The following is a 23,853-nucleotide window of genomic DNA, read 5'->3' on the forward strand; positions in this document are numbered from 1 at the left end:
CTCCTCTGGCCCCAGCCGTGTGAGCCGTAGGTTGTCGGCGTTGCTGGGGTGGAGCAGTTTGGTTGTGCTGGGCATTTCCCAGGTGACCTCTGCATCCGGGAGGGGGGGGGGGGGGGTTTTGGGTTTTTTTTTTTTTTTTGTTGATTCCCTGTTCCACCTCCGGCTTCAGCGCGCCTTTGAGCCGTACGCCATCTGCGTAGCTGAGGTTTGGGGCATTGGAATATACCTGCAGCTGGTGGCTGGTTTAAAAGTCGGAGGGGTGGCGCCGTCTTGTGCCGTACGCCATTACCGCTGTTCCACTCCTCCCGGTTGACTTTTGGGGATAGTCGTGGGTGGTGACACTGGACGTACTTCCAGTTTCCACTGCGCTGAGGGGGGTGGGGTTGGGGTTGTTGTTTTGTTTGTATGTTTTTTTTTCCCTCCAGTTTCCGCCTCAGGGTGTGACTGTGGTGTCCTCTGGGGGGTAAAGGGCTGTGGGTCCATCTAGCCATAGACGGCCGGGGCTGGGTCTGTTGGTCATGGGGGGGTGGCGTCTCCTGGGGTTTGATGGAACGGTTCTCTGGCAGGCGCTGGGAGTCCCCGTGGGTGACTTTGGATCCCAGAGGGACCTCGGCTTGGTTATTACTCCTGGAGCTGGCGGGATGTCCTCTGGGGGGTGTTGGTCCCTACATGTCGTCCGGGGGGGGGGGGGGGGTGTAAGAGTTTTTTTTGTTTGCAAGCTTAAGTTTGGGTTGTGTTTTTTTTTCTTTCCCCTTCCCGGGGTTTGATGGGATGGTCCTCTGGGGAGGGGGGTTGGTATGGTTGTTTGTGTTTGTCTTTTTTTTTTTTATGACTAAGCAGACTTTAACACATAGTCGGAAGAAGGCTGAGTGCACAGGTTCAAGAACTCCTGGCCAAAATTATGCAAAGTGAACAACTAAAGCAAGAGTCGACAGGAATGAACGCAAAGGTGGAGACTCTAACAGGTTTGCTAAATGAAACAGAGGGCAAGACCATTAAAGTCAACAAAGGATGTCTCTGCACTGGAGTGTCAGCTGCAGACAGGCTCAGGGTGGGAAAGGATGAGCTCCAGGATGAGAGTGATGGTCTCGGCACGGAGTTCCCTGTTGACAGAGAAGAGGCGGCTGGAAGCGTGCGTTATCCAGCTGAGGGAAGAGCTGGAGAGGCTCAACATTGAGATGATCAATGACTGCATGAAGAAATTAACATTGCAGGTGGAGCAGCTGATGATGGAGCTGTCGTCAGAGCACAGTAACGCACAGCTCCTGGAGACGGGCCTTTCCCAGCTGGATCGTTCAGCACAAGGAGCTGAAACTGAAGCTGCAGGAGTTTTTTTTGTTCCCAGCCAACATTCCAGCCATGGTCCCTGGAGGGGGGCTTTGTTTTTTTGGCCCAGGTCCGTGTGGTCGCCGGGAGGCTTCCCGTGAGGGTGGGGTACTGTTGTGGGCTGGGGGGTTTGGCTGGCTTGGTTTTTGTTTTCTGTTTCTCCCACCAGGTGGTATGCATTCAGGACTGAGTGGCTGAGCATTAGGACCTCACCCTGAACACCTGAGGCTTGTTTTCACATGCAGGTCATCAGGACTCACAGCTGTGGTGTATTTTGTCTTGATCAGAGATTGCTGCATTTAAACCTTGAATGCACAGTGTGTGATGGCCAGAGACTCGACCTTGTGAGCAGACGTGTGAGATCAACGTCAGGAGAACAATCTAACCATCACGGACGCAGAGACCGCTCCAGGTTTGACACCACAGTCTGTGAAGGAGGATTGGGTGAGGTCTCATGCTCTTCAGCACACTTCCTGAGGTAATTTGGTTTTTGGTGACTTTTATGAAGTAATGACAGTGGATTTGGTGTCCCTCACACCTTGTGTTAGTGAGCTGTCACGTTATGCTAATTGTCTAATCAGCTTCTGCTGCAGTGGAGATTTGAACTGAGTTGTTCCGTGCCTGCGGGGTAAGAAGCTGATGTATAGATTTAAGCCAGGAAGTGTTTGCTGATTGCGTGCACCTTTGAGTTGTGTCTCTCTGTGTGGAGTTGGACTCACCTCATGTTTTCTTTCTTCACAGACTTGGTTTGTCGTGGCCACCTGGGGGGTGTCGGCGGGGTCCCTGGGTCCGAACTGCTGTGGCTCCGGACCGTTTGCGCTGTTGACAGCGCGCCGTGTTTCCACCTCACCAGACCGCGGACTTTTTAGTTGTTTAGCACTGCACCCACTGTTATGTTTATTAAATTCTGTTATCTTTTGAACCGTGCTCTGCTTATTTTATGCTGGGTCCTTTCAAATGCTGGGTCGGTGCTCCGACCGCGTCCGAAACATAAAACTATTTCAGTTTTTCCCTTTCTGGCAGATCCAATCTGGATCTGCATGTTGATTTGGCACAGGTTTTACACCAGATGTCCTGACCAGTGTTGCCAAAGTAACTTTGAAAAGTTACTTTATTAGTTACATTTCACACTTACTTTATACAGTTACTTCATTAGCAGCTGTGGATAACTTGTCGGCAGCTGCTGATTGTAACTAAAAAATTATGTGTCACTGAGTGGAGTTCGGGCTCCTGGCTAGCAGAGACCGCTAACTGTGTCTGCTAGTTGCTGTGGAGTACCGTGCGTGCCTTTTCTGAACATTTTATAACAAATATCTGTAATAATATGGCTTACTATGTGGTTAATAGTTCAAATGGATCATCTGAAATGTCTGTGCTGCAGTATTTCCATCAAATTAAATTTTATCTTATTTAAATTTGAATGCTTATAGATTTTGCATTTTTAGCAGCTGTCAGTAGCTTAATGAGGTCAGGTCCAAGTAATACATGATTACTAAAGAAATACAGTGCATTCGGAAAGCATTCATGGTGCTTTTCCACATTTTGTTATGTTACAGCCTTATTCCAAAATGGAGTTCATTTTTTTTTCTCAAAATTCTACACACAATACCCCATAATGGCATTGTCAAAAAGTTTTTTTTTTTTTTGCAAATTTTTAAAAAAAAACAAAAACTAAGGAATCACATATACATAAGTATTCACAGCCTTTGTCATGAAGCTCAAAATTGAGCTCAGGTGCATCCTGATTCCACTGATCATCCTTGACGTGTGTCTACAGCTTAATGGGAGTCCACGTGAGGTAAATTCAGTTGATTGGACATGATTTGGAAAGACACACACCTGTCTACATATAATGTCTCACAGTTGACAGTGCATGTCAGAGCACAAACCAAGCATGAAGTCAAAGGAATTGTCTGTACACCTCTGAGACAGGATTGTCTCAAGGCACAAGTCTGGGGAAGGGTACAGAAACATTTTGCTGCTTTGAAAGTCCCCATGAGCACAGTGAGCTCCATCATCCATAAATGGAAGAACTTCAGATCCACCTGGACTCTTCCTAGAGCTGGCTGAATGTCTAAACTGAGCAATCAGGGAAGAAGGACCTTAGTTAGGGAGGTGCCCAAGAACCTGATGGTCACTTTGTCAGAGCTCCAGCATTCCTGTGGAAAGAGGAGAACCTTCCAGAAGGACAACCATCTCTGCAACAATCCACCAATCAGGCTTGTATGGTGGTGAAACGGAAGCCACTCCTTAGTAAAAGGCACATGGCAGCCTGTGTGGAGTTTGCCAAAAGGCACCTGAAGGACTCTTAGACCATGACAAAAGATTGAAAGATAAAGATTGAACTCTTTGGTGTGAATGCCAGGCATCATATTGCAGGAAACCAGGCACCATCCCTACAGTGAAGCATGGTGGTGGCAGCATCATGCTGTGGAGATGTTTTTCAGTGGCAGGAACTGGGAGACTAGTCAGGATTGAGGGACAGATGAATGCAGAAATGTACAGAGACATCCTGGATGAAAACGTGCTCCAGAGCGCTCTTTACCTCAGTCAGGACAATGACCCTAAGCACACAGCCAAAATATCAAAGGAGTCGCTTCAGGACAACTCTGTGAATTTCCTTGAGTGGCCCAGCCAGAGCCCAGACCTGAATCAAACTGAACATCTCTGGAGGGATCTGAAAAAGACTTGAGGCTGTAATTGCTGCCAAAGGTGCATCAAAAAGGATTGAGCAAAAGGATGTGAATACTTATGTACATGTGATTTCTTAGTTTTATTACCTCCGCCAAGGAGGTTATGTTTTAGGTCGTGTCCGTTTGTTTGTTGTTTGGTTGGTTGGTTTTTTTAGCAGGATTACTCAAAAAATCCTCAACGGATATCATTGAAATTTTTACCAGGGGTGTTTCTTGGCCTAACTCTGAAGTCATTAAATTTTGGTAATGATCTGGAACACGATCCGCATCCAGTAATTTCTTTTAAGGATTTTTATCATTGCAGGATAGGGCCAATTTCAACATTTTTGCATCTAACTTCATGAAGACGGGTCACAAAGGCTGAACAAAATGAAATTATGACACAACAATATTTTAGCATTTGTTTCTCCTCACTGAATAAACTTGTTATTAGAAAATAAAAAAACTTGTGTAGTTCATGCAGTTTCTCTTTATAAATACATTTACTGAAGATAAGGGTTTAACCGTCTGGGGCCGACGCCGTCATATACGACGGCTGAGACCAAGCTTTACTAAATTATAAATAACTTTTTAATGAGAGATAGAAACTTACCCTTTTTTTGCTGAAAAGTTAACTCTGCGGACTTTCGAGCCAACGTCCACCATCTTTGTACTCCTCATAGAAGCTGTGTGATGACGTGAGCAATGTGAGTGTCCAATCGGAATTGGTTCACCGTCACATGCTTTTCCAAAATCCAATCGTAGGGCAGATTCACCTCACGTGACACACCAAAGATTGTTTTTAGGAGTGATGTGTTACTAGTTCTAAGTTCTTAGTTAAAGATGTTTTAAGCCTTAAAGGTGTAAATCTGGGGGCGTGGTTGCTTTGTGTGACACCCACTGAGCCCAGTGACTCTGTGTCTCATCTTTGCTTAGAGGCCGTCATTGCGGCTGGTTGTGGAGGCTGTATGTGTCGTTTTGGAATATTTTATTAAAAAACACCTGGAATAATATGGCTTGTTGTGTGGTGAAACATGCTAACGGATCATCTAAGACATATTCGATATTCTTTCTTTGCTTTGGGACTCCGGCGAGGGCGGTCACATCTCCTCCTCTCTCCTCTATCTTTGCTCCAACCTTCAAAATCCCTACTTCACCAGGGTGTGAATTCTTCAAACTATATTGGATTAATCATGGAATTGATCAGCTGGTCTCTGAACGCTATTGACACCATTTTTTCTACAAGAAGATCAGGGCCGGGGGACCCTGCATGCCCAGATGGAACTTACCCTGCGGACTATGTTCTTGATGCCTGGGAGACTTGGTGGGTCGCATGCTTTGCGCCTTTCTCTGTGGAGGACGTTGAGGATTTATTCATATTTGGATTCATAGTAGGAGGGCTAGTACTTATTGGCTTACGTGCTGCCCTGACCTACCGGAAGATTGACAAGATGGCTGCTGCCAAAACCACGACCCCTCACTTGTCCGTCATGATTAATGAGTTGGGCAAGGTGATGCAATCTCAGACTGCGTTAACCCTTGAACTCAGATGCAAATTGCATAACATCTCGGAGGAAATGTGTGCCTTGCAGGAGAAGGTGAAGATTTCAGAGACTGGGAATTTTTCATAATTGGGATTTGGTTTGTTCATGTGAAGCTGGAAAAGTGTTTTTCACTGCTCAACCACAAACACGACAGGCTTATCAGCCTCTCAAGGATAAATGCCCATTGTTTTTCCTCCAGAAGAATTTCTATGGCCTTGGGAAGATTGGCTGCCTCCTTATCGCTCTTACTCCAGTACACAAGGACAGACAGACTCACACATGGACAAAGACTGAAGCATGCTCCACTTTCCCTTCTGCCTCCCCTCCTGCCCCCCATCACACACCCCATCCCAGCCACCGCTCACGCCACCCCTTTCTCCTCCGGGGGCTGCACGGTTTTAGCTGCGGCTGGTCCCCGTTTCCCCAAGCTAGCGGTGGCATGACTCCAGTTGCAGCGGCTACCACACACTCACATTGCCTCAATTTGGAAAACAGACTGTTTCAAGTTTAGTGCACATAAACAATGTCAAATGTATATGTGTTGTCTTAATTTTGATGTGTGCAAGTATTACGGTAAACAAGTAATAATTGTGGATTAATTGCTGTTTGTCTGTGGAAATGTGAATGTGGACGTAATCTTGTGTTGTGTGCACTTGTAATGACAATGACAATAATTCTCATCCATCCATCCATCCATAGTCGCACTGAATGAAATTCTTGTCAGATTTAATGTTGCACCGTAATGGCGTCAACTCTATGCAAAATCTATGGGTGACATCATGCAGACTTTGCCCAGTACGCAGTCAGAAGATTTATACCTACACCTAATCCACCCATTGTGAAAACCATCACCCAAACTATGCTTTAATAAAATATCTGAACTAAGGTTAGCTTGTTAGCTGTTAGGTTGGTAACTCTGAGATGGGGGCTTGTTTGGGATCTACTCTTCCCACCCAGGTCACGCAGGGCTATCCCACACTCCACCTCTTTACCCATTTATGGGTTGACTTAGACATAGGTAAAATAAATGCTGTCAACATGGCCTCACCTAGAGCAGCACTTTTTGAGCTTCATAATCATAACCATAATGGTGATTAGCACAGGTTCCATTTTAACAGACAATTTGGGCACATGGAGAGTGTTGGTGAAATTTGTGCCGAAGCAGTTGATGGCGGAGGAGATGCAATGGCATCTGGTTGTCCCACAGCCACTAATTCTGCTCAGCTGATTTAGGCTTTTCTGGCCAAACAGAACACTCCCATCATTCCTCAGACTCCCTACTGTCTCACACACACTTCTCCCAGAAGTTCTTCCAATTACAGAAGCATTTCTGGAAGTGCTTGGTGCTCGCATCTGGCATGTGTTGCGGATGAGAAAAATTCATGCATGCGCAAGAAGGTTCCCTACACCTCTCCACTAACAACTTGCATGCAGCATTTTGTTTTTGTGGGATTAAAATAATGTTGGATAGTTTTTGGATATATCTCGTATTCACAGTCTATGGGTTAAACCCACAGATTGCAAACCCCAGCCCAGTCTCACTTTTTTTTTTTGTGCTCTTGTGACGAAATGAGTCAAATGTTCGTGACAGGTTTTTCTTTTTAACTCACTATTACTAACCCTACTCCTACCCCCGACCCTAACCTTAACCATAACCTAATCTTTCTCCCCCCCCCCCCCCCCCCTTCACTTTTAATTTCGTGCAGCCATCACGGAATGAATTAAAATGAATTTGTACTGCCGTGATGAAAATGAGGCACTTTTCGTCACAATATCACAAACCAACAGATAAATGTATATTTCGTGCTGCTGAATCACGACTCGCCGTGAGACCAGGCTGGCAAACCCTAGATCAGTAAGGAAGGAGTGGCATAAGAAAAAAGTGTACACAGGTTTTGCTTTATTATTTGTTTGTTGCTGCAATTCTGAGAGCAGAAGAGAAGCCGAGGTGGACATATAACATAGACCCCATGTCTCGACTGTGTGTGCAGATCAGTTACGCTCTTCATCTCTGTCATCTCACATTACGTGAAACCATTTATGTGGAGCGTGAGAGCAATCCCCACCTCTGCAGACAGAATGCGAGTTGTTGCATAGTATCATGTTTGCAGATATGTACAAATGTGTAAAACTAGCATAAATAATGCTCTGCTATAATTATACCAAAATTTGTACAAAGATGGACATTTTAATGGAAGCTTTTGAAACATCAGGCTCTGCAGTCATGAAGGAAACAGATATCGTGCAACACACATCCTTTTATCTACACATACTGACCATCAGTCTGTGCAAAATAGTATTTGCATAGTTACTTAATTTATATCCAGCTGTGGTTTAAGTTTGCAACAAAATTAATCATGTCTTCATTCTATATTCCAAGGTGTTTTGTGTTGTGCCTGTCAGTGAGGCTGAGGGTTTGTGTCCTATGTCTCTTGTGGGAGGGGGGTGGTTCCACTATTTCATTGGGTAGCTGGTCTGTGGTACCTTCTGGCAGTATGGGCCAGTGGTCCTGTCCCAGTGCATTTACTCCCCCACCGGCGGGGGGTGGCTGGTTGCTCTGTGGTACTTGGAGTGACTGCATAACTGTGGGGCCACATATCAGTTTGATGCAAATCCTCACTATCATTCACATTATTACACATCTATTGTCATTTTTCTCATTCTGCACATAGATTCGTGGTTTTCATACGCACATGCACATTTATGTGACTTGTGTCTTCTCACTATATCCAATACCTGCATATTTCTATGATCGCTGCTACCATCCTGACTGCCTCCTTCAATAAGCATGGTAGGTTTGTTTCATTATCTTTTCCCTTCTCTGTTCCCCTGTTCTTGTTGACATCTTTGTTGTTGCAAACATTGTTTTGATGGTATCTCTCTGTAGGTGGGTTTCCATGACCCTCCAATTGCACAATTTGAAGTAGCAAACCCATCAAATATTGCAAAAAAAATGTTTTTACATTCACTGGTTTCATGTGACTCAAAAAAAAAAAAAAAAAAAGAAAGCCATAACTTTCCAAAATGGCATGTTAAGCTTGTTATACCTTATACAAGATGATGTTACAGCAATATTGGCTTTGAAAATATTTCACCAATATTTCGCATTGCCATGACCGTGAAACAACAGCTGTCTCCAGAGGACAAAACCCAGTTGTTGCATTACATCACTCAGTAGAAAGAAACACTGTCATTTCACAGTTGTTTTTGTTGACATTCTGAAGAACAACAACAAAAAAATCACTTAACTTTTGCACAAATCTTCAGTGGAAAAGCAGGTACTGTCACGTCATTAGGTGATCAGTTGATGTGGAGCAGGTAGCTGAGTAAATAAGGAGCTGGGGGAGGTGAAGTTCTAGTGGTTAAGCGTTGGGCTTGAGACTAGAGGTTCCTTGGTTCAAATCCCAGCCTGACCGGAAAATCACTAAGGGCTCTTGGGCAAGGTCCTTAATCCCCTAGTTGCTCCGGTGTGTAGTGAGCGCCTTGTATGGCAGCACCCTGACATCGGGGTGAATATTGAGGCATTATTGTAAAGCGGCTTTGAGTGTCTCATGCAGATGGAAAAAGTAAATGCGTCCATTTACCATTTAGCTGTCCTGCCAACATGTAGAACAAGTTTGAATCCTCCTCATGCTACTTAATCTGCATTATCTCAGTCCACCCAGCTGTAAATGGAATCAGCCTTGGCTGGGGAAGTACCTGCACTGTACTGGCATACCATCCAGTCCAAATCATCAACTCTCATCCAATTCACGCTTTGGAATCTGGAGATAAGCACTGGCACTAATGGGCCTCACTGCTTTATACAGGACTTACTTACTTTTCTCTAGCTGTATCTTACTGTATGGTTATGATACTTGGATGCTAACCAGAGACTTAAAGCAATGACTGGATGTCTTTGGTATCAGGTTTATTCATAATCCTTGGGTACCTGCTGGAGTGACTGTGTCAAATGAACAGCTACATACAATTGTATCTCACTGTCCTGCCTTCACAGCTAACCAGAGTAGCTGCGTTCTCTCGCCTGCACAACCGTCTCGACATGTCTGAGCTCCGGGTCATAAACAAACCGCAACACATGTCCACTTTCCACAACATCGTCATTTTTTCTTTGCATTTTCACTTTGCTGTGTAATTTGCCAAAAAACTCTGAGACAGCTGTCCCCGGATGTAGGATTATTGCGTCATATGCGTCATATTTTAACCCTTTAGTACCCACTCTCAAACAAGACTGCGCTGCCCAATAATGAAGTAATAATAAATATATAAAATACCAAACAAAAATAAATAAATGAATGGTTTGCATGGTGGCAACACACTCACCGATGGGAGAAAATATTCAGTAGCCTGACCCCCTGCTCCGTCTCATTAGTGTCCCAGGTAAATCCAGTCTCCTCATCTCCAGCGTTGCAGGAGGGGTAGATACAGAGGTCCTTCTTGCTTCTCGGGGAAGACCAGACTGCGCTCCTCTTCATGCACAGGCTGAGGGGCTTCTCTACATGACCACCTCTCTGTCCACGAATTGCCAAGAATAACACAATATATTAATCTTATCCCATTGTGCTCCTCAATAAAAATTTAAAACAAAAAGATGAATCCACCCTGCGTACACGGCCAGGCCGGCAGCAGAGCCGAGGTTGCTGGACTCACTCAGCCACTTCCAGAAGCGCTGTTCCTCTCCGATAAGAGGAGAAACATTGTTGTTGTGTGTGGGCCGCCAGAAGAGGAGGTACTGCTGGCCTACCATCAGAGGGCGCCCTGCCTGAAGTGCGGGCTTCAGGCACGAGAGGGCGCTGCCGCCAAGGACGCAGCCGGGGGTGACAGCTGTCACCCAATCTACTCAACGTCCCTCTCACTCCATAAAGACCAGACGTCATCTCCACCTCGTTGCTGAGATATCATACTTCATTGGAGGTAATATCCTCAGCCATTTGTTTTACAATATATCTGTATATTGTGAGTGTTTGCAGGAGTACCGGTCCTAAGTTTGTGGAGGCTGTGGAGGACGGCACTCTTTTTCCTCTGAGGGATCGCTGCAGCACGTATTGAGTGAGAGGTGGAGGTGGCATTCCCACCGCTGTTGTTACTGGGTGTACACACACCCACACTTGACTGTCTTTGTTCTCGCCAGCAGTACCAGATCCGACAGTCGGGGACGGTGATCACCTGGGAATTCGGGACTTGGCGGCTCCAGTATTCACCAGGTTCTGTGGAGGCGGAAATCGTGTGGTTCCGGCTCTTCTCAGGACAGACGTCTTCTATCCTCGAGCCTGCCCACATGTCACCTTGTGGATTGACTGTAATTATATTCTGAGATTGTCTGTATGTTCGTTGTGCACATTCAACAACATTAAATTGTTACCTTTTGGCTCATCTATTGGCCGTTCATTTGCGCCCCCTGTTGTGGGTCCGTGTTACTACACTTTCACAACAATTGTCTTTTCAAAAGGAAAACGTCATGTGCTAAATGGGGCCTCATTGCGTAACCAGCTATTTGGAAATGCTTCAGTTGAGTTGCTCACTCTGATATGGAAATTTAATACAACACATGAACTAGAATGATATTATTTTCATTCATAGGACAATACTGAAGTAACCATGAAAAAAAAGGAAAAGTTGGATTATCTGTGGAAATCCTACCGTCATTGCAGCATCTGTGCTGCTTGTGCATTAATGCTTGGACCTTTTTTTAGTAAAGCACACAAATGTGGTCAAAGAATTGAAAAAATGAGTTGGGGTTAATGAGGTTCTGTCTTTTCTAACAAAAACTGAGACCTCATTTCATCACAAAAATCTGAACATGACACAGAACAGAGGGCCCCAGCCAGAGTTGAACTGGTGGAGTTGTGATTACACATTTTAGACCCCCCAGGTACCTGGGATGTCACAAACCTCAATGACCCACACTCCATCTTAGGTTGATTTTAACTAGTCAGAAGAACAAGGTGAGGACTGGTGTAAACAGAGAAGCAGTGGTCGTTTGAAGTCAACCAGGAGGTCATGTTCACATCCCTGCCACTTCCACCCTGTTTCCTCCATTGATTGGGAATGTTTATCATATTAGGGGGAGGTCAAGGAGGGGGTCAAGTTATAGAGCGGCTACACAGCAGTCTCACTCAGGATACTGTGCAGACCCAATCAAACCCTGCTGCTAGGATATCATTAATTTCATGGGTACATGGAGGAGAAGATCGTGACTAATAAAAGGTGAAAATAAGATCCCAGTGTTTCTCAAACCAAACCTGGTGACTTTGGCTATGCTCCATCATCTGCAGCTTGGACCTCCTCTCAGATTAGCAGCACACCAACACACAGAGCTTTTATCTCCAGACACAGTCTGAGTTCAGGGCCTTTCCCTGTGACCTGGCACTTGCACAGACTTAGCCAGGGCACAGAGGAAGCTTGCTCATGAATGACAGGACTGGGACCTCCCTTTGCCTCCGCATTTGACCCCCTTGTTAGCCTAATTGTGTGTAATGCCAGGGCCATGCCCCACCCAACCCCAAGACTGCTGCGGTGAGGCCCACGGGCTACAGAGGCAATTATTACCTTATTGTTGACACAGACAACCTGAGAGCCTCCCTCCCACATAACCTCCTCCTCGCTTCTGTCCTCCCATGTATTACTGCCTCGCTCTGTTTCCATCTTTTCAGGACCACCTAGGTGCTTGCAGGCCCAAATGCACAAATGGCCAGACTGTTTTTATCCTATCTTGCCACGATTCGGCTCACGTTCTCTGCATACCAGCAGAGAAAGCCATTAACAACGCCGCCTCAAGCAACGCTGTGACGAGACCACGCAAAAGGTTAAAAGTCACCTCTTATACAGGCAGTCATTGACTTACTACTAAAAGTTGATCATTATTATCATCATTATTGTCATTATTATTACCATCATTCATCTTTTTCTTTTCAGTGGATGTATATGTCCAGACTTTATGAGATATTTGATGCGAAAATGACACATTTGTCTGTTTTTGTTTTTATCTCTATAGGTACGTAGCTGTATTAGTGATAAACATGTAAACATTGTGTATATTTGGAGGATAATATCCCTCTATGTTCACCACATCTATATGCCATTTATAATTCACTCAATCAATGTTGGACATCTTCTATGATAAAAACCCATTTTGTTCAGAATGTAAGATGACCCTGATTATAAGTTGACCCCTTTATTTTTGGAAAAGACTTTCTGAAGACCAAACATTCTTTTGTTTTTATGTTTTTTAATAAAGATCAATCAATCAATTCAATCAATTTGATTTATATAGCGCCAAATCACAACAAACAGTTGCCCCAAGGTGCTTTATATTGTAAGGCAAGGCCATACAATAATTACGTAAAAACCCCAACGGTCAAAACGACCCCCTGTGAGCAAGCACTTGGCAACAGTGGGAAGGAAAAACTCCCTTTTAACAGGAAGAAACCTCCAGCAGAACCAGGCTCAGGGAGGGGCAGTCTTCTGCTGGGACTGGTTGGGGCTGAGGGAGAGAACCAGGAAAAAGACATGCTATGGAGGGGAGCAGAGATCAATCACTAATGATTAAATGCAGAGTGGTGCATACAGAGCAAAAAGAGAAAGAAAGAAAGAAACACTCATTGCATCATGAGAACCCCCCAGCAGTCTAAGTCTATAGCAGCATAACAAAGGGATGGTTCAGGGTCACCTGATCCAGCCCTAACTATAAGCTTTAGCAAAAAGGAAAGTTTTAAGCCTAATCTTAAAAGTAGAGAGGGTGTCTGTCTCCCTGATCCGAATTGGGAGCTGGTTCCACAGGAGAGGAGCCTGAAAGCTGAAGGCTCTGCCTCCCATTCTACTCTTACAAACCCTAGGAACTACAAGTAAGCCTGCAGTCTGAGAGCGAAGCGCTCTATTGGGGTGATATGGTACTATGAGGTCCCTAAGATAAGATGGGACCTGATTATTCAAAACCTTATAAGTAAGAAGAAGAATTTTAAATTCTATTCTAGAATTAACAGGAAGCCAATGAAGAGAGGCCAATATGGGTGAGATATGCTCTCTCCTTCTTGTCCCCGCCAGTACTCTAGCTGCAGCATTTTGAATTAACTGAAGGCTTTTCAGGGAACTTTTAGGACAACCTGATAATAATGAATTACAATAGTCCAGCCTAGAGGAAATAATGCATGAATTAGTTTTTCAGCATCACTCTGAGACAAGACCTTTCGAATTTTAGAGATATTGCGTAAATGCAAAAAAGCAGTCCTACATATTTGTTTAATCTGCGCTTTGAATGACATATCCTGATCAAAATGACTCCAAGATTTCTCACAGTATTACTAGAGGTCAGGGTAATGCCATCCAGAGTAAGGATCTGGTTAGACACCATGTTTCTAAGATTTGTGGGGCCAAGTACAATAACTTCAGTTTTATCTGAGTTTAAAAGCAGGAAATTAGAGGTCATCCATGTCTTTATGTCTGTAAGACAATCCTGCAGTTAGCTAATTGGTGTGTCCTCTGGCTTCATGGATAGATAAAGCTGGGTATCATCTGCGTAACAATGAAAATTTAAGCAATGCCGTCTAATAATACTGCCTAAGGGAAGCATGTATAAAGTGAATAAAATTGGTCCTAGCACAGAACCTTGTGGAACTCCATAATTAACCTTAGTCTGTGAAGAAGATTCTCCATTTACATGAACAAATTGTAATCTATTAGATAAATATCAGTATCAAAAGCAGCACTGAGGTCTAACAGAACAAGCACAGAGATGAGTCCACTGTCTGAGGCCATAAGAAGATCATTTTTAACCTTCACTAATGCTGTTTCTGTACTATGATGAATTCTAAAACCTGACTGAAACTCTTCAAATAGATCATTCCTCTGCAGATGATCAGTTAGCTGTTTTACAACTACCCTTTCAAGAATTTTTTGAGAGAAAGAAAATGCTTTCATTTGAAAATAATGTTCATATAAATGCAAACATTATGGGCAGCCCCTCATGATTTCTTGCTTGCCAGTCTGTTGAAGTGGCCACATTCTGACTGTTAATGTTTTAAATTGGTCACTCTCACAATATATTTCTTGGCTGCTTGAGAGTTGTTTAATCCCTCTGCTGTATTTATCACCATGAGTTGAAATTTTTTAATCATAACTACCTTCATGATTAGCTTACCAGATTTTTGAGGCAACCTCTTTTCGGGATAATCAACATGTCTCTCTCTCATGCAGCACTGTAAGTTAAGGGGCTGGTTGCTTCACTCTTGAGGAGCACACTCATTTCTCAGGTATTTGGTGCCACATACTGTTGCAGATCCATCCATCCATCCATCCATCCATCCATCCATCCATCCATCCATCTATCCATCCATTTCTATACCCGCTTACTCCAATTAAGGGTTCATATGGGGCTGGAGCCTATCCTACCAATCATAGGGTGTGAGGTGGGGTACACCCTGGACAGGATGCCAGCCTGTTGCAGGGACAACATATAGACAGGACAAATACATTCACACTCGCACCAAATTAAATTTACAATTCAGCTAACACGCATGTCTTTGGATGTAGGAGGAAGCCGGAGCACCCAGAGGGATCCACAACAAACACGGGGAGAACATGCAAACTCCACACAGAAAGGCCCACAGGTGGAAACCAATCCCATGACCGTCTTGCTGTGAAGCAACAGTGCTAACGACTAAGCACCGTGCTGCAGATGCATATGACAATGTAGAAGTCTACAATATTTGACAACCCAGTTTTTCCACACGTAGTTCCAAGAAGAAGAAATCAACATGGTGAGGGAATGATGGTTGAAAAACAAATGTTAAATGTAAAGTGGTGGCTCCAGGATTTTATAGATGGAACGGCTAAGTGGGGCCATGTTATGTACGCCATTACTGTGTGCACATGTGAGCATAGCAGACACAAAATATTTAGATTTTTTACAAAGGACATTATGTTTTAATTCTGCTCTGTTTAACTGATTGTTGGTGAAATTGGTCAAATGGTAATGACTTATCTCTTAAACGCTCACATTATAGAGTCTTTCAGGGGGCTCACTTCAGTCAACAGTCATCTTTGAAATATATATAAAGTTTTTAGCCAAAAATAACCCATAAACACTGAGTTGATTGCATCCTAAATTTGCACCTTCAGTTTTAAAAGGAAAAGAGCTTCTCTTAAAATAATAATAATAATAACAATGTGCAAATGAAGAGTAAAGGTTTTAATTAAATTTCTATACTTGGTAATAAAGATTATTATTGCATTCCACATTGACCTTCATATAACATGATGAATGCCAGCCTTTTAGACTAATAACTCTGGATGATTTGCATGTTTTAATTAACTACAAGCACTCAGAGAGTGCAAACCTCTGCCAAGGCCACGGGGTCACTGACGCCATAACATCTCCACGCCGTGGAATCATTGAACCTAAAAAAGTCTAACAGTGATGTTTGCTCAGTAGTAAAAAAGTTTCATCTGCTGTGAGTGGATAGCATGTATCCTTAGCGCTTGGCATCACAGTTTATTGAACTTGCACCTTTCCCAGAAGCTACTGTCATTTCCAACCACTCCACAAAATTTCATCAAAATCCGTTCAAAACCTTTTGAGTTATCCTGCTGACAAACAGACAGACAAACAAACGCGACCGAAAACATAACCTCCTTGGCGGAGGTAATAAACACTGTTCCTGACAAATAAATGAAATAATGAAATGAAAAAAAGTATATTAAATGTGCTCATTATGAGCATGTGTTGTTAATTTGAATGAAAAACAAAGTATTTTCAGGTTTGTGCTGGTCAGCGTTAGAACAAATTAAGTTCCTTTTCAATGTAAATTCTTCTTACAACTAAGCAAATCATTCAACTTCTGCAATATATGGTTGTGCAATGTGGCAGCATGTGATCATTTTTTTGTCTTATGTAATGTCTTAGCAGCACAGTGTGCTCTAACAAAGTGGCCTCTTTGAGGAGCCACTCACTGTGGTTCACTGCCTCTGTGACCTCATGCTGTCAGACCAAAGATGAAGTGTTTGACAAAGGGTGTGGTCTTGATTTAATCTCTCTCCGTTCACACTATTTTGTAAAACAAACAAAATAAATAACCAAAAATGTAATTCCATCAGTCAGTGTTCAGACAAAATCTAACACAAGACAGTTATTGTTCCACAGGGATCCAAATTCCACCAGGTGTGCATGAGGTGTCCGACAGTCTGATAATTTAGCACCTTACGTCCACACTTTTTAACGAGGTTAGAGGACCCTGCACAGACGAACGGTTAAGTTAGACCCTTGGGAGCTGTTCAGGCTCATATCGAGGGGTCCCCAGGTTACACTGCACCTCTGAGATCACAGTGCAACCAGGGTGCTCGTCGAACGGCGGTGTGACGAATGGGACACCTGATCCAAACTGTAACACCGCCCGCGTGGTGGGTCCCTCTAATCACTCTGGCTGCCCAACTTCCAGCATCAGGTTTCAGATTCCGGAGGCTGTAACGGTGGAGCTGTGGGGGTCGTGGGGACTGAGGTGTCTGGTTTGCTTTAACAACAAACATTTACAGACACTCTGCACATACCACTCAGTCTGCTCCAATGCTCAACACAGAAGGAAAAAAGAAAAACAGACAGATGAGCACATGCTTTTACAAAAATGCAACACGTGCACCTCACACCAAAGGCTCCCAGTGCCTGTAATTGTAACAGCGACAGCATTAGAGGGCCCATCACCTCCAACCTGGGTCTCACACTGGATTAGGGTCACGGTTTACAAGACTGGGCCTCAGCCAGCAGATGGTAGACAACTGGAATTTTGTGAAACACGATCACTTCTGTGCAAGATGACGCCCCTTCCAATAAACTGAAATATATGGAGAGAATACACCAGCTGTCCCTCTTTACTCAAGTCTCTGGCAAGGCTGCTTTAAAGTCAGTCGGTATAACACGCTACAGGAAGTAGTATTATTAGTCTTTTGCATAACAGCCTTCTCTAATGATTACACCTTGGCTGAAAATGAAATGGCCTGTGAATAAACACTAATCTAAATTTGTCATTGGCCGTTTGAGTTGGCCTACTTTACGGTTGAAAGTTGGGTTGGGGATATCAATGCTGGCTAATACAGTTCTCTGTTTACATGGCAAACGATCATCTTACTGGATTAATTGAACATCTAATCGCTGGTGTAGAGCAGATGGTCTGAGGAGAAACGTGTCCTCCTACACTCTGCCCCCCCACTCCCTTTGGTTTTATTTTTGGATCAGCTGGAGAAGGTAGGGTGAGAAGGGGGCAAGAGGACCCAGGACTAAAGCTTCCCTGTTTGTGCACACAAGACCCACTCCTCCCCTCATCTTTGCCGACATCCACCACGGCCAGTTTTAGGTGAAGGGAAAACTACACGGGGAGATATTTCAGTAAAATGTGTGTGTGTCAATAGTGACTCGTGCCAAACCAAACGCCATTTGTGCTCGTGTCTCTCCTTAATTGCTCATCTAAACAAGCTTGAGGGTTGGTGGGGAAGGAGGAAGAAAGGTAAGGGGCTTGGGGAGGTGAGGAGGAAAAGAAATGCAGCGTGAACAGGGAGGTTGGGGGCACGGGGGGGAGCTGCCAAAATAAATGCATGAATGCCGTCTTTGACTGACTGGCATCTTTGAAGTGAGCTATAATTGCAGACCTCTTGTCCAGCAGTGGAGTCTGTGGCGAGCCCGGTCCTGGCTTAGCCGAGATGTTTGGCTGAAACACTGAGGAAAACGTCACGGCTTCACAATAAACAAAGTCAGAGGCCTCAGCTCAGTGCGGTGCAGCGTCATCCTTCGCTGACAGCAGAGGAACCACACATAATAAGACTCGCTTATTGATTCATTCATGTATTGGCGACTAAATCCCGAGGAGTTCCGCTGTTTCTAACATCCCGTTGCGTAATCATCGCACAGATAGGAAACCACTGCTTTGCAGAACTGGGTGCACTTCTCAGAAATCACATGCCGCCACAGAGATGACGACATTCACTGTACAGGTCTGGAAGTTGGAGAAGATTCTTACAAAGCTCCTTTCACAGTTGTGCATTAGGTAAGAGCTCTCAGAACGCCACCACCTGTATGTACCACACCGCTACTACCCTCCAAGAAAGCGCTGTGTATAATAAGCATACATGGGTACAGAAGTGTCAGGGATTCTAATGGGGAAAACCTACCTGATTATTTTCCACTGGGGGAAGTGTGACATTGCTTGTAATTAATACACGGGCCCTTCATGTCTTATATGGAAAATAAATTCACCTCAACCTGTGATTGTTATCCAAAATACTTTACACACTCCACCTCACAGGTGCTCCTTTAATATTTAATTTTATTCTATTTTTTTAAGCCAAGGCCACTGGAACATTAAACCTCAGTTAGGTGTTGCTTTACAACACCCGTTGATATACATACTCAATATGCAACTTAAAAAAAATAAATAAATATAGGGATCAGTTTAGGAGGAGGCTCTAGTACTGTGCTTGTCATTACATGGCTTGCAATAGTTGCAAGGCATTTGGTTCTTGTCTTTTGTTTCACTTTATATCCTTGAGAGCAAAAGGCGTTGTGATGAGAAAATGGAAATGCTGATCACTTTGAAACAGCTACTTGAGGTTTTCCTGAATTTGGAAACAAAGCCAAATATACATTCCAGGTGTTTCAAGAAGCTGAGTCCATCTCACACTGAATCTGTTTCTGCTAAACCTACTTTCAGTGAACAGATATGGATCTGGAGGACTGTAATTACTCAGATTGTACAGGGACAATTCTACGGTAACGGAATTACAAGCTGATCTAATCTGTCGTGGTTAGATGCCATATGTCCAGATTTTGCTGCTGTTGTAATTCCGTTACCATAGAATTGCTCCATGAACAAAAAAGGTTTATCATCCTAAAATATAAATGGTCAAGATGTTTTTTTTGTTTTGTTTTGTTTTTTGCAGAGTAAAAGTCGCAGGGTATTTTTTGTTGTTTGTTTTTTAAACTAGCGTGGGAGGTGCGACTTACACTTTGGTGAACTTATATGCCAAAAAAAATCATACTTATGCAGTTTTGTTGTTGTTGTTGTTTGGGAGTGTGGGAAGTCCTGTAACTTATACTTGGGTGAAACATATATGCCCCCCCCCCCCAAAAAACAAAAATCAAACTTTCATAATAATAATAATAATAATAACAACAACAATAATAATTTATATACAATTTTCCCATGAATGAATGCACTTAACCAAATAAACCCCAACAATAAAAGTTCACTACATCATGAACTCATGTTTCTATTATAGTGTTTCCAGTGCTGTGGGTCAGCATCAAATAACTTCATATATGTTGTCCATTACACATTTATTTGTCCATCTTGTTTATTTTTAAAAGTGGAAAGTCCTTGTTAAGTCCTAGCAATTGTTGCTTTATTGTGTTGTCCTTTTATTGTGATGGTATTGTATTTATTTTATACAATGGCATTTTAATAATAAATAAAATCAATCAATCAAGCTCAGGTGTGCACCGAGGGTAAACCTTCCAACCGCCCCCTGCAAGCACTCATGCAAACATTCACACAGAGTTCCTTCTGTGCACCTTTTCCTCATGTGTTCTAGGCTCAACTGCTGTTTGATCAAACAGAACTTGAAAGTTCCTCAAGAGAACATTGACATCAGCTGATGAGGTCTTACTTAGTACTTTAAAAGCATTTACACTTTTATACTAAGTTGAATTCCAGTTTGAAATGGTCACAGTCATGCCCAGCCACCAAGAGGTTCCATGCAGGATTTGAACAACTGGATTTTCAGGGGACTATCCTCCCTTGTGGCCACAATTAGAATCAAAATATGCTTAATGTCCAACCTGTGTGCCAGTCAAGATACCGTGTACGCACTAACCACACAGGCAGTCACAGGGAATCACGTAGTTCCTTTACCAGTTCTGTCTTTAGAAACACAGGCCTAAAAATTCTGGCTACTCAAGCGGCAAAGAGGCTTTTGGACTCCACTGACTTAAGTGTTACCAGTTCGGAAACAGCAGATTGTCTCTGCTGCACATCGAGACAAGCTGATTGGTTGAATTTACTGTGTGGTCAGGTGTCCGGGTTGAATCCTGGAGAAAATGAAGGGGTTGGATGTTCACGCAAACATCAAGAAACTAGAAGCACTCAGAGAGTGCAAACCTCTGCCCAAGGCCATGGGGTCACTGACACCATAACATCTACACGCCGTGGATCACTGAACCTAAAAAGTCTAAACGATGGTGTGACTGGATAGCTGTATCCTTAGCGCTCGGCATCACAGTTTATTGCAACTTGCACCTTTCTCAGAAGCTACTGTCATCTGAGCACTGATATTGATATTGCATGTGCTATAGACAAAAACAAATAAGAGACAAATTCAATTTATTATTCAACTAAACTGCAAATATATGAATTTTTTTTAACATTTATGAAACACTTCTCTAAACAAGGCCATAGGGTCACTGACCCTAAAGAGATTCCCTCCTTGGCACAGTGATCTATTTCTTTTTGTCTCTTTCTCTAAAATTGTATATAATAATCATTAGATTATTAATATATAAACAAAAATAATTCAAGAAATATTACAATTTGAAAACAAATGCACCCGAACGTGATGACAGCTGCAACTGCTTAATGCTAATTTTAACATTGAAAATGCCATAGACATGCTAACGCGTTAGCATCGGGATTCCGGACTCATGATCCGGATCACCACTAAAATTTAATCACTTGTTCCTCTTGTCATTTCCAACCACTCCACAAAATTTAATCAAAATCCGTTCAAAACGTTTTGAGTATCCTGCTGACAGACAGACAGACAAACAAACAAACAAACAAACGCGACTGAAAACATAACCTCCTTGGCGGATAGGTAATAATATGCTAACATGCTAGAAACATGATTTTAGCTGGTCTTCTTCTACCACTAGATTTTCTGACATTGTGTGTGGAGTGCCCCCAGTGGCAGTATGGAACTATTACATGCAAGCAGACACGTAACCCATCTGCTCATGTCTGGCAGCATCTCTGTCGTAAACATCAGCCTCACGAAAGTCCGGCAACCAGACCAGCGCGGAAGTTCCTCTCTCTCTCTCTCTCTCTCCTCTCTCTCTCTCTCCCCTCTCTCTCTCTCTCTCTCTCTCTCTTTCTCTCTTTTTAGGCTCAGCATCCTTAAAAACTGAAGACTGGAAAACAGTAAAAAAGACCAAATGATGTTTGCACCCGTTCTCACCCCTGGCTCCCCCTTTATTGTAGACCAGACTAAACTTCACACTACAGCAGTGCAGACTTCAAATCTCATCCAGGCCAAGACACAGGAGGAAAGAATACAGATCCTGCTGCCTCTGACTGAAAGTTCTGCACCACTGACAGATAATAGTAACAAGTTTTTGTGATATTGTCATGAACTGATGGTGGGAGGACAGAAATAAGGCAGTGAAGGGAGTCTGAAAATGAATAAAAGGTAAAAGGTTAAGTGGGAAATCTGAAGAAAGTGGAGCTCGGAAACAAATACCAGTGATAGGACGTAGTGCTGACTGGACAGACACATGGCACCAACGTACAAGAAAATGAGAATTTAAAAGCAGTATGATCAGAAAGAACAAGAGCTGGAAAATGTCTAATAGAGACGGCGGTGAAACAGAACCTGTGGGAACAATAACAGTCAGATATGTGAACGAAACAGAATAAAAATACAGATGGGCTGCAATTAAATGGGGAAAAAAGACATCCATCAAAATTCATGAAAAAAAGCACACTTGCAAACTGAGTGCATCAGCTTTATGTGTAACCCTGAAGCCTTCGCCAGCATGCTTGAAAAATTGTACAAGTAATCAAAGCGTACAGGTGTATTCCTCAAAGCATCTTTAGCCTGCAGACAGATTTAGAACATGTATGATTTACATTTGTAGGGAAAAAAGATAAATTATCATGTGGAAATTATGGAATTTTTGTGCAACTCAAAATGAAATGTAATCTGTTAAAGGACTTTAGCATCTTGTTGCTTGGACAATATAGGCCAGTCAGTCTAGCATTTAGGGGGTAAACACTGAAAAAAGTGCAACAGAACATATCAAACATTTACATGATAATAACATATCAAACATTTACCTAAATAAATGTGGTGGAAATAGGTCAATGGCAGCCATCTTTAAAGATGGCAGCCTGTATCTCATTCTTGCCAACCCAATGTTGCTTAGTTTTTTTTCTGAATATTTTTCAACATGATGCAAGATAGCCAGATAACACCAACTTCGTTCTGATGAAATAAACATAGGCTACATTGTAATATCCTTCTTTTTTCAAGTTTCTCATTCTTGTTTGTTTGTTTGGCAACGCGCTTCACAATTATCCTGATGAAAAAAAAAATTAAAATTATTTTGATAATTATCAGTTGTGGCTACCTGAAATAACCTTTAAACTTCCCAAATAAAGTAAAATGCAAGTTCTAAAGTGAAAAATCTCCTTCTGTAGACAATTTTAAAAATTTACAATTTGTCATACTTGCTATAATGAACTTGTGCTTGATCAATAATCAGTCCTTTACCCATCCATTAATGTATGATCAGTGATTTCCAATTAGGTTTTTACCTCTAGTAATAATCATTAAATTGAATATTCGATACCTTCATACATAACAGGACTGTTTTCAAAATATGCAACCAGAATGGTGGAGTTTTAAAAAAAAATCTTTTCTGATATCTAAACCTTATCTATCTCAAGGTCCGGCGCTACATCACTTCAGTAAAGTGGCCAATCTGAAGGCGAGAAGTCAAACTTTCTGCAACTGTCCGCTCCGTGAAAACACGCTCGGTCTGTATGTTGTTCTGTTGGAGTCAGCTGGTTTTGTTTTGTCCTCTAACTTGCTTAGAGACAAAAGAGCTGACCTGAAATGAACCATTGCACATTAAATTGACTTTACTGATGAGTCTGACCCTTTCAAAAAGTGACCAAATTGCATGCATTTGTATTGAGCTTGGCGACAAAACCCGCCCCTAGAGGTTAAACACCCGCATGACCGACCTTGACAATACCTTTTCAAAATCACTGAATCCATGTTGGAAAGCCATATGTCTTCTGTGTTCACTTTTATACTGTTCACCCTATGCGTTATGTAGCTTAACTCTCGTTAGCACAGTTAAACAACAAGCCAAACTCTGGTATTTTCACCTTGAGCCAGGATATGAGCACCTTGCTCCTTTATTCTCTTACTGAACTGTGAAATACCAAGAGTCAGTGGTGGTTTTAGTACAGGCCATGCAGGCCACCGCCTGGGGCGGCATTTATGGTGGGGTGGCACTGTGGGCACGAGCACTGAAAAACATAATTCCACCA

At 42.9% G+C, this 23,853-nt stretch overlaps 1 long non-coding RNA gene across 1 annotated transcript; it reads right to left on the reverse strand.

Annotated features, from left to right (window-relative positions):
- Positions 1–6,677: 6,677 nt before the first annotated feature.
- LOC117527391 lies at positions 6,678–21,892 on the reverse strand. The gene is made up of 3 exons (XR_004565517.1): positions 21,883–21,892; positions 18,516–18,519; positions 6,678–6,851 (listed from the first exon to the last, which is right to left on the reverse strand). It is a non-coding gene; the product is annotated as an uncharacterized LOC117527391 (long non-coding RNA).
- Positions 21,893–23,853: the final 1,961 nt, after the last annotated feature.

Source organism: Thalassophryne amazonica, chromosome 16 (genome assembly GCF_902500255.1).
Source record: "Thalassophryne amazonica chromosome 16, fThaAma1.1, whole genome shotgun sequence".
In the NCBI taxonomy this organism is placed as follows: Eukaryota; Metazoa; Chordata; class Actinopteri; order Batrachoidiformes; family Batrachoididae; genus Thalassophryne; species Thalassophryne amazonica.